General features: G+C 42.5%; 1 non-coding gene across 1 annotated transcript; it reads right to left on the bottom strand.

Annotated features, from left to right (window-relative positions):
- Positions 1-11,551: 11,551 nt before the first annotated feature.
- LOC134761662 (U6 spliceosomal RNA) lies at positions 11,552-11,658 on the bottom strand. The gene has a single exon (XR_010140623.1). It is a non-coding gene; the product is annotated as a U6 spliceosomal RNA (small nuclear RNA).
- Positions 11,659-11,950: the final 292 nt, after the last annotated feature.

Below are 11,950 nucleotides of genomic sequence, written 5' to 3'. Positions count from 1 at the left end.
GAGAGAATGAGTTACTACACTTTAATTTTTATTTACTCTAAATTAACTAAAAGATATTCAATGTTATTTGGTTTTAAGATTTCAGTATTTCCATGTATCAATAGGATGTATTTTATTAACATTCACAACAATCTATTTATTTGAACTTCAGTATCCTACTGTGACCCAATTAAACAGAAAAGGAAGCTCCTGACTATGCGAGGATGATTCAGTGATGGGCTCCACATAACCACCCCTGGTGATTCACCTTCCCCGGTTACTCAATCAACACTACTGTAGGTGCCGCTGTGAAGGGATTCTGCAGATATAAGCAAGGTCCCAAATCAGTTGACTTTAAGGCCATGATTATTCTGGCTTGGACTGTTCTAATCAGGTGAGCTCTTAAAACAACTTATTTCTTCTTCAGCAAAGAGATTCACAGTGTGAGCGAGATTCAATGTGAGGGGCTTCCTCTGCTGTGAGCTTTGAAAAATGGAGGGGCCATGTGGCAAAGGATATGGTGGGTTCCAGGAATTGAGAGCAGCTCCACCCCACCTCCACCTGACAGCTGCCAAGGAACAAAGACTACAATCCTACAACTGCCTGAAACTGAATTCTGCTACCAAGCTCTGTATAAGCTTGAAGAAGGACCCAAGCCTCAAGATGAGGATACAGCTTCGTGAAATCCTGAACTGAGAATCATCCACACCAGGCCTGGATTTCTCATTAAGGAAATGTAGAGAAATAAATGGGTGCTGTATAAAGCCAGTGAGTTAGTGGTAATATGTTATGCAGTAACAGAAAATTCATACGTAGGCTCAACAGATAAGCATATAACATTTTCTCTACTGGAATAAATTAATGAATTGAAATGTATACTCCTTGTATAAGATAAAATCTTTCCTAATTTTTTGGTATTCTTCATTTTATAATTTTTATGCAATGCAATTACATTTTAATACAATCATATTCATTAATTCACCAAAGACCAAAGCTAACTTTGTATCTACTATGTACCAAATATGTCTTTACATACTGTGCAGTTGGTTCAGTCCCCACACCTGCTTTCCTCATGTGTCCTGCCCTGGGTCTGCAGTCACAGTTTTGGAAACTTCTCGGGTCCAAGACTAGGGGGTTTCTCTAGGACCTCATGGCCCTGTCTCTTCCCTAGCCCCTCACAGGATGATTTCTTCGCGGAGGTAGAGAAGGAGGTGCTCAGGCTGTGTGTAACTATGGGAGACAGATGTGGAGGAGCTCACCTATGCCATAATTCCTCCTCTCCCACATCTCCTGCAGGCTCTGACGAGGTCTTGTTTTTGTTCTACCCCAGGCAGTGACAGTGACCAGGGCTGTGATGTGTCTCCCACAGCTTGTAAAGGTGACGTCCTGGAGGGCCTTATGTGGAAGGGGGATGGGGTAGAGGGGACAAGACTGGATTATGGTGATTCTTTGGGACACTTTGAGTGTGTAGTGGGGAGTTCAGAACGTTACACTTTATGGCCACTGACCTGAATTTGTTCATGACTATTGTTTTCTGTAGCCTGAGACAGCTGTCTTGTGAGGGAATGAGATGCAGGATTTCTTCATGCTTCCCCTTTGTGACTTCAAGAGCCTCTGGCGTCTCTTTCTGCAAAGGTATCTGAATGTGTCTGCCTCCCTGTTAGCCTAATGTGAGGAGGTGGGGAGACCAGCCCTCCCCCATGTCCGCTATGACCCCCTTCCCCATGCTGAATTAGCTGACTTTACAAGAAGAAAATTACCGTCAATAATGTGGATGGGCCTCATCCGATCAGTAGAAGACTCTGAGAGCAGAAACTGAGGTTTCCCAGAGAAGAAGAAAACCTGCCTCAGAATTAGAACATCTTCTTTCTGTGTTTTCAGCCTGCTGGCTTATCCTGCAGATTTTCATACTTTACCGCCCTAATAATCACATGAGTAAATATCATAATATGAATACAAATACACACACACACACACCCTATTGGTTCTGCTTCTCTGAAGAATCTAGACTGATAGAGACTGTGGTATGAAGAGTGGTTCTAGGGGAACAGAATCTTTTTAAAAATTTTATATCTAACCATAAAAAATACTTTATTAAAATGTTGAAATGTATATAAGCATAATTATAAATTAGCATATTAAGAATTGACTTGGCAAATAAGAAAGAATTGTTTTCTTTTCCTGATACAGTACAAGCAACAGTAATTTGGATCTTCCTCACTTTCAGCCACCATTTGCCCTAGGTATCCTTCACTTAAGTTTCTGGCTTGTGTTTTGGAGTGAAAATTCACATGGATACTAAGAAGCAACTCTAATAATGTGAATCAGGTATCAAAAACTCCTTATGGCATGTTAACATGTGATGATGGTTCATATATATTCCAACATCTCACAACAGGCAAGCATTATTTCCAGAAGAAAATTAAGTCACTTTTGTAGCTGCTAGTGAATGTTCTACAAATGAACACTGAAGATTTAAGGCATTGTTCTGCCCTGGAGCAGTGCTTCTGTGGCTCCAGCAAACTGTACAAAGGCTTTCTTTAATAATATATATATTATTTTGTATACACAAATATTATATGTATACACACCCCCTGAAACTAAAAGTTGAAAAAAGAAAGAATACAAATATATCTTCTGTGATAGTTCAATTACTTCACTCCATCGATGATTTTCTTGGGCATAGAACTGAAACTATCAGTCAATGATGTGTGTTTATACACCTGGCTGTGATTCAAATGGTTATGAATAAATGGTCTTCCATTTCCTATTGCCACTATAACATGGTTATTTGTCCCTGATCTAACAACACCTTCTCCAGCTCCATTCTCTGGCCACTGAGATTAATAGTCCAAGTGGTATTTTGGGGTCACTAAGTGGTTTGACAGGACAAGGTTGATTTGAGCTAATACTTCTGGCATGTCCATTTTGATTTGTAACAGAAGCTTTTTCTGGATTCATCCCCTACAAGGTGAGCTGGAAAACTGCAACCATCATCCACGCTTGAAAATACGGGAGGCAGCCAGTATTTCTCTTTATGGCCAAACACTTGTCTCCAATTTTTACTATTGTCCTGGTTTTTAAACCAACCAGCAGCAGTAGCTGAAAAGAGAGAGACACTGAAGAAGAACTTTGCAGGCATAAAGAAAAGAATTATTTGGAGCTTTGCTGTGTATCTGTCAGTTCATTCTACTCCGCTAGAACGTGGCGTTCTCAGGACTTGATGTCCTGCAGGCCCCCAGCTGAGGGCAGCGAGCACCCTGAGAGCCAGCTGGACTCCCCTCTTGGAGTGTAATCGCACAGCAAGAGCATCTGCATGTGGAGTGGTCTTTCACTTCTGGAACCATCTCTCTTGGTCATGGTGACTACTTCCTTCCTTTTTCCTTCCTTCCTCTGTCTTGTTGCTAGGGATAACTTTGCCCCTGCTGGCATCATGTCCTGAAGAGCTGAGGATGACACATCCTGGCTGGCATCCTCCCTGGTTGGCCTTGGGTCACTGTCTAAGTGCAGCCCATAGCAGGAGGTTGTGGGAATGAGCTGCACTGCCTCGTGGAGCTGTCCCTGTGGGAGTGGCCTGCAGGTGTTTGTACCTGTGGCACTTTCACAACTCTTTTCAAGACTCAAGAATGTGCTGTGGGAGGAGAGCAGGTCTGGGTCCTCACCTGTGTCCCCCATCTGCTCATCTGGGTGGCTGTGGGGCTGACGTTTTCAGAAATGAGAAACGCTGCCCCTTCACAAGGCACTACCTAGTTTTTCTCTTCTGGAAGGTGGCAGCACAATGCCCAGGTTGAGATGGACACAGGAGTCAGCATCCTAAAGTAAAACATGTGATTCTAATAGAAATACCTGAGCTTTTCAACGTGAATGAACAGGACCTTCCACCCTCTGGCAACTGTGTATTTCTCCTTGAGATCTGACCAAAAAAAAAAAAAAAAAAGAAAGAAAGAAAAGGAAAGAAAGAAAGAAAGAAAGAAAAAAAAAAGCAGGAGAAAGTGTGGTGGCTGGGGTATGGGGAGCTGGGACCCTGGCCCTGTGCAGGTGAGTTGCCATTTCTTCTGGGGAGCCCACCACCATCCTGGGCTCTGGCAGGTTGAGGCACCGCAGAGCCAGGCTTCCTGACGATGCCGTCTGTCCCAGTGGCTCACCGGAAGCCACAGCACCCAGATTAGTTTTGTGTTGATAGAAATTTTTAAAGTATTATGTTACATAATTTTACGCTTTTTGAGGAGGCAAATAAGTTTCTCTAGCTAAGTTGCTCCTCATGGCAATCTCTCTGATGTGCTTGAAGACGGCCAGATCTGTGGGGTTCCCAACCTCATTGAATACTTGTGCTTCCCTGCGGGGTCTATTTTCAGGAGTCTTTGCCTGTTGGTTGCCCCTGACTGCTGACCTCATGCCCTCTGGTGGAAGCCATGCTCTTCCTTGCTCACTGAGGGTCGGAAAACTGGAAAATTATGGTCGATGAGGATAGGCAGTAACATTTGTTCTGTGTGGCACTGTCATTACCCGCACTTGACGGTGAAGCCATGTTTCAGAAACTACAAAACGTGGCCCCATCCCTTGGCTGCCAAGTAGCCTAGTGGCAATGTGAGCCCGAGTGGACGACACTGTGACACAGGACAGGGTGGATTCAAGGACCCTTTCCCAGCTCAGGGATTGACTGCATGGCCGAAGGTAACCAGGGTTGAGAGGAACCTGGAGACATGCTGGTGTGGGGCCGGGTGAGAGCCTGGAGAGAGCCTCCACCTGTCCTCACAGCACCTGGGGGAGACACACTGAGGAGGGGGCACCTGCCCCTCCACTCTGCCTCACCACTGTCCCCCATCTCACTGGCATCCCTGGTGTCCACAAGGCTCTTTTCACGTGTCTCTTCCTTAACCTTCAGAACCTCTCTGTGAGGTCAGTATTGGGTTTGCATTTCCGGAGTTGAGGGAAGACTTTGAGCCTCGGACACTCCCAAGGGAGGGGTCCACACTCTATGACTGATGCCACAGTTGAGCCCCAGAAGCTTGGACTTCGGACCCCAGAGTGTTCTGAGCTCTGAGTTGCTCTGGGCTGGCAGTGCCCTGTGCCAGCTGCACTGAGGCAGCTGTGTGCCTGCTGGTCCTACAGGATTTCCCACCTGAAACCAGAAGCAGATCAGGATTTCCCAAATTGTCTCTAGCCCTAATGGGTGACATATCCACTGTTTTAACGAGGCAATAATTGCAGCTACCACTTCTGTGGTGGGTGTTGCCATGTGCCAGGCATCTTTCTGGGTACTTGGCATATGTAAACACAAGCATTTACAATGGAAGCTCGTGAAGCACAGAGAGGTTAAGTGACTTGGTCGAGGTCACACAGCAGTAAGTAGTGGAGCTGGAATTTGAGCTGAGACAATCTGCTGGCATCATGTCAGATACAGTGAGATGACTGGAGGTGGGAAGAAGCTGGGGTGTGTCGGTTACACAGAGTACACATGGCCTCTGTAGTAAGCTGGAGCCTGTGGCCACCCAAAGGTGGATTTGTCCATGAGCTGAGGACAGGTTTCTAATGTGCCAGATGAGGTGAGTAGGAGATTATGCACTTGTGTCTTCAGTCTTGTCCTCCCCGTCTTTGTCATCTCCCAAGGATGGAGCATCTGTCATGTACACACTGAGTGACACCGCTCATGCTGGGTGAGCATAAGCGCTCGCTGCAGCTGCAGGCCCCCAGGGTCCTGGTGAGAGGCAGTCAGCACCTACAGCTGCTGGGGCTCCACCAGATTGCATTTTGAGGACACCAGCTCTGCACCATCCTTGACCCAGACGGTGGGCTGCATGGGACCACCTCCAGGCAGGGAGAAACTCAGTCCTGTGGTGTCCCTGAGGCCAAAGAACAACTGCTCCTGATGGTTTCAAGACCTCAGTGGGAGGCTGCAGCAGGCCTTGAGTGAGGGAGGATCAGCTCCCAGAACCTGGGTCCTGCCAGACAACACTCAAACCTGGGGCTGGTAAATAATTCCCAAAAGGGCCTGGGGCAACATTTTCAACTTTGCCAACCAGTCTCTATACCAAAGACTTAACTCTGCCCTTGTAGCATGAAGCAGCCTTCCATAGACATCCTGCTGGTCTCCCCCAGCAGGGCTGCTCCCAGTCCTAGGGGATCAGAAGTAGCGGCTGAATAGCCACAGCCATACAAAGCACTAGGGTGCAGGCCAAGGTGTCTGTGGCAGGGGCTGGGGCTGCAGTTTCTCAGGCAGCATGCACAGGCATGCTGCTCCCCACAGCTTAGCTTGGCACTAGCAGGAGGAGAGTGCCCCTTAGAAGCCTGGGGGCCACTGGAGCCCGACTGAGTGTGTGCAACTCCCAAATGGGCTTGGTGCCCATAAATCCAGCACCATTCTGGGCTGCTGACCCACCATTGCATAGTGCACCCCAGCTGAGCCAGCTGTCCTTGGCCCACCAAGCCTCAGACCATGCCCAGCCTAGCTTACTGGGGCACAGGGACACTGGAACAGAATTTTAAGAATGAATGTACTGAATTTGGTAGGGAGGTTTCTTGAATTGTTTCTCTAATCTATTTGGATTTAAAGGCACAAATGACTCTACTTCCATTAGTACAGAGAGTGTGAATACTCAGAATATCACCATTGGATAGACCTAATCAAATACTTATAAGGGTGACTATGTATTTGAGACCTTAGAAGACTTTGTTAAACTAGCTATTATAAGGTGATTAGCTAATTTTTGCCAATTGTGCTGGACAAAATGGGGAAAGAAAAAGATGAACTCAGGGCTGCAAACGTCCAGCTCATGAGTCACATAAATCACCTAAAAGTTTCTATGTTTCCTTTGAATGAAATCCTAATCTCTTGTAGCTGCAGGGCTGAAATTTCTGAAAAATAAACACAGCATCTTATTCTGTGGGTGGCTAAATTACAACACAAAACAAATCCCAAACTTAAAGACTATCTGTTATTTAAGTGAAGGCATTGATTCGGAATGAATGGGATCCTGAAAATCAGAATGGGGACATCTGGGCAGATCCTAATGAAGCTAAAGACACTGAACTCCTGAATTCCTCTGAGAATTACTTGCCAGTTTCTTTCAACCACATTTGGCGAAGTTAATCCAGCTTTCCCTAATGAAAAGGTAATGGTCTTCTCTGAGGTAGTTGCCCTCAAGACCCTGTGATTCTACTCAACATTTACCCCCAACACCCCTCTGTGATTCCAGATCTGTAAATAGCCTTGAGTCCTAGCATGCCCTGAAAGGTGAGGTGGAGTATGTCTGTATGACGATTTAGAGAAGCAATGTGACAATGTGATGAAAATAATTAAAAATGTTTAAAAGTCTGTGTCCTAATGTTTATCACTTGAGTATCCTATGAATTTTCTAAAATTCCAAACATAGAAGAATCTGTCTATATAAAGATGCTTGTTAAAACATTATTTACAACAAGACGAAATGAAAGCAGATGGATCCAAAAGAAGTTGGGTTACGTCTTCTTATCTGAAGTGGGATGTGGCTTGTAAAAGTATGTAAACTTTATTCAGAGCTTATAACATGGGAAACTACTTGTATAATAATACATTCCAAAAGCAACATCCAAGATAACCCTTAACATATTAATGCAACTTTGCAAAATGACAGCATATATAAAAATACATATATAGAAAATAACAAAATGAAACTCAGCACCACTGCACAAGACAGGTCCAGGGACCAACATTTGCACTGCAGTCTACAAAGGTTCAACAATATAATAGCAGTGATTTTTTTAAATAAAGGCCTAGGCGATGTTTCTATCTGTGCATTTTAAAGTCTTCTATGATCAAATACGGTTTCACTTTTCCAATATAAAAACATATATTTTAACATTTAAAATAAAGCATTTGAAGTAAAATAGCAATGAAATGAGGCCAGACAAGGTGGCATGCACCTGTAGTCCAGCAACCCAGGAGGCTGAGGCAGGAACATTGCTGGAGCCCAGAAGTTCAAGGATGTAGGACACTATGATCACAGCTGTGAATAGTCACTGCATTCCAGCCTGGGCAACATAGCAAGACCTTATCTCTATAATAATAATAATAATAATAGTCACAATCTTCTTTCTGCCTCAGGCTAAATCTGCTTTCTCATTTGAACCCAAAGGGCAGAAATGCCTACTGAGTGCTCCACCAGAGAAAAGAAATGAGTTCTTCCTTCACAATCCATGATCCAATTTTTGGTTATAGAGTTCAGCTGAGCAATAAAGGCAACACTAAGAACACCATCAATATATAGATTACGGATTGTCATGTATGTGTTCGTGTATAAATGTGTGTGTCTATATATATATTACATATGTATAATATATATATACAATTAACACTACACCTGAAGGAGGGAGATGGATTCCTCCATTTCATAGATGAAAATCTGAGCCCCTGTGTACTTTGAGGCTTGGTCTGGGTTCACTGAATATCAGCCTTGAGAATTTGGAGACACTCAGCCTCCTGCAGGGCCCATCTAGGCATGAGCCACACCACTGGAGACTCCTCAACAGCAGAAGAGCAGCTGAGACCCAGGAACGCCTACACTTGTAGAGGGTCCATGTCCAGTGGAATACAACTGAAGGGTGGATGAAGGGTAGAGTCTAGCTGCTTCCTTCAGCTGGGGGTGGCAGATGAGTGGGTCAGTCAGCTACCCATGAGGTGTATCAAGTTCTTAGGGTTGTCTTTCATTCCTCTGCTGAGAACTCCATCCTGCACAGACAAAAACCATATATTCACTGGTGAACAGGATCCTTTTTAGAAATGCAAACTTCCCTAACATTAAAGCCAAACATCGTCCCTCCCAGTGCATCATCTTATTTGGATAATCTCCTAACTTCCCCTGAAGTTAGTCCCAGAGTTGCATCTGACCATTTGGATCCAAGACAGAAAGTTATTTTGGGGTTTGGACCTGGCTGATCTTGGACCGTGTTCTGAAAGGAGGCTTTCTACTTGCAGAAGAGCAAGGGTGAGCTCTGAATAAGAAATGAAATCCTGAGGGGAAAAGACAGACGGGCAGATTCCCAAGCAAACCTGGAATATATTTGCCAGCCTCTTTTTTGTTGTGATAAAATACACATAAACACAAAATTTGCCATTGTAACCATTTAAGTGTACAATGCAGTAACATTTAGTAGGTGCACAACATTATGTAGCCATCATCACTAGTAAGTTCCAGAGCATTTTCACCACCCTAGAAGGAAACTCTGTACCCGTTAAGCAGTCACCTTCCACTCTCCCCTGCCACCAGCCCCTGGCACCATTAACCCAGTTTCTGTCTCTCTAGATTTACTTCTTCTGAATATTTTATTAAAACGGAATCATACAATATATGGCCTTTTGTGACTGGCTTCTTTCATTTGACATGTTTTCAAGGTTCATCCAAGTTGTAGCATGTATCAGTACATTATTCTTTTTATGGTCAAGTAATATTCCATTGTAGAATAGACTACATGTTGTTTATCCATTCATCAGTTGATGGGCATTTTCTTTTAAATTAAATAGAGAAAACAAAAGAGGAGTTACAAATTACCACCCCCCAAAAGATACTTGCTTTTCTATTTACCCATGAAGTTACTTTTAACTGTGTACTTTTTTGCTTCAGATGACTTCAAGTTGCCATCTAATGTCCTTTTATTTCAGTGTGAAGCACTCCTTTTAGCATTAATTGTGGAATAGATTTACTAGAGACAAATCCCATCAGCTTTTATTTACCTGTGCATGTCTGAATTTCTCCATTATTTCTGATGGGGAGTTTTGCCAAATATACAACTGTCAGTTGACAGGATTTATTTTTCTTTCTGAACTTTAAGTTTGTCATGCCAGTGTCTTCTGAACTCCATGGTTTCTGAAGAACACTTGGCTGTTAATCTCATGGAGGATCCTTGTACTGGACGAGTCCCTTGTCTTGTTGTTTTCAAGACACTCTGTTTGTCTTTAACTTTTGACAGTTTCATTATAATGTCTCTCAGTGTGGACATCTTTGAATTACTGCTACTTTAAATGTTTCAGTGTGTTGGATACCCAGATTCCTGTTTTTAATAAAATTTCAGAAGTTTGGGGTCATTATTTCTTCAAATACTCTTTCCCTCCCCTTCTTTCTTCTCTATTCTGGAGACTCCCAAAATGCATATGCTTGGTGTGTCTCTCATATCTCTTCTGTTCATTTTTCTTCATATTTTTTTCCCTTCTGCTCCTCAAATGGGCAATTTCAATTGGTGTTTGTTTGTGTTTACTGATTCTTCATTCTGCATACTAAAATCTGCTCTTGAAGCCCTCCAGTGAATTTTCCACTTTGCTTCCTGTATATTTCAGCTCCAGAATTTCCATTTGCTTCCTTTTCACAATTATTTATTGATTTCTGCTATTTAGTGAAACATAGTTCTCCTGATTTTCTTTAGTTATTTGTCCATGATTTCCTTTAGCTCTTTAGCTATGTTTAAGACAGCTGATTTAAAGTCTTCGTCTAATAAGTCAGTCCAGTGCTTGGCCTTCTTCAGGAACAATTTCTTTCCATTGCTTTTCCTGTGAATGAGTCATACTTTCATACATGCATAACTCAAGTTTTTTGAAGTTGAAAACTAGACATTTTTAATATTATAATGTGGCAACTCTGAAAATTACATTTTCTAAACTATTTTTGTATAGACTGTATTCTTTGTTGTGTGTGGTCACTGAAGTCTCCTAGTTGTACATGTGTGGTCTTATTTCTGAGTTCTCTATTCTGTTCCATTGGTCTATGTGTCTGTTTTTGTACCAGTACCATGCTGTTTTGGTTACTGTAGCCTTGTTGTATAGTTTGAAGTGGAGTAGCATGATGCTTCCAGCTTTTTTCTTTTTGCTTAGGATTGTCTTGGCTATACAAGCTCTTTTTGGTTCCATATGAATTTTAAAATAGTTTCTTCTAATTCTGTGAAAAATGCCAATGGTATTTTAATGAGATTAGCATTGAATCTATAAATTACCTTGGGCAGTATGGCCATTGTCACGATATTGATTCTTTCTAACCGTGAGCATGGAGTGTTTTTCCATTTGTTTGTGTTCTCTCTGACTTACTTGAGCAGAGATTTGTAGTTCTCCTTGAAAAGGTCCTTCAATTCCCTTGTGAGCTGTATTCCTAGGCATCTTATTCTGTTTGTAGCAATTGTGAATAGGAGTTTATTCACAATTTGACTCTCTGCTTGTCTATTGTTGGTGTATAGGAATTCTTGTGACTTCTGCACATTGATTTTGTATCCTGAGGCTTTACTGAAGTTGCTTATCAGCTTAAGAAGCTTTTCAGCTGAAACAATGGGGTTTTCTAGATATAGGATCATGTCATTTGCAAACAAAGACAATTTGACTTCCTCTCTTATTATTTGAATATCCTTTCTTTCTCTTACCTGATTGCCCTGGCCAGAACTTCCAATACTATGTTGAACAGGAGTGGTGAGAGAGGGCATCATTGCCTTGTGCTGGTGTTAAGGAGGGATGCTTCCAGCTTTTGCCCATTCAGTATGATACTGGTTGTGAGTTTGTCATGGATGACTTTTATTATTTTGAGGTATGTTCCTTCAATACCTAGTTTATTGAGAGTTTAAAAATATGGAATCCTTCATGAATTTGCATGCCACCCTTTTGCAGGGGCCATGCTGATCTTCTCTGTATCATTCCTATTTTAATATACGTGCTGCCAAAGTGAGTACTGATCACAAGTTCTTAGAAGTGGAGATAACTGAAGAAATGTGGGTGAGATGGAGTGTTGAATTTCATCTGCAGTAATTTCTGCATCTAATAAAATGGGATTATCTCTGTCTTTCATTCTTTAATCAAGTGGTAAAATGCATTACAGATTTAAAGTGTAAATATTCTTGTATTCTGGGGATGAATAACCTGGGCAGGATATTTAATTTGTTTATAGCTCATTGGTGGACACAATCTAGTACTATTTTTCTCAGTATTTTTACCTCTAATTGCTTAGAAGTGATTATCTTATCA

The sequence above is a fragment of the Pongo abelii genome, chromosome 5 (genome assembly GCF_028885655.2).
Source record: "Pongo abelii isolate AG06213 chromosome 5, NHGRI_mPonAbe1-v2.0_pri, whole genome shotgun sequence".
In the NCBI taxonomy this organism is placed as follows: Eukaryota; Metazoa; Chordata; class Mammalia; order Primates; family Hominidae; genus Pongo; species Pongo abelii.
Note: the sequence above shows the minus strand (reverse complement) of the source record. Positions and strands in the feature narration are given on the sequence as shown.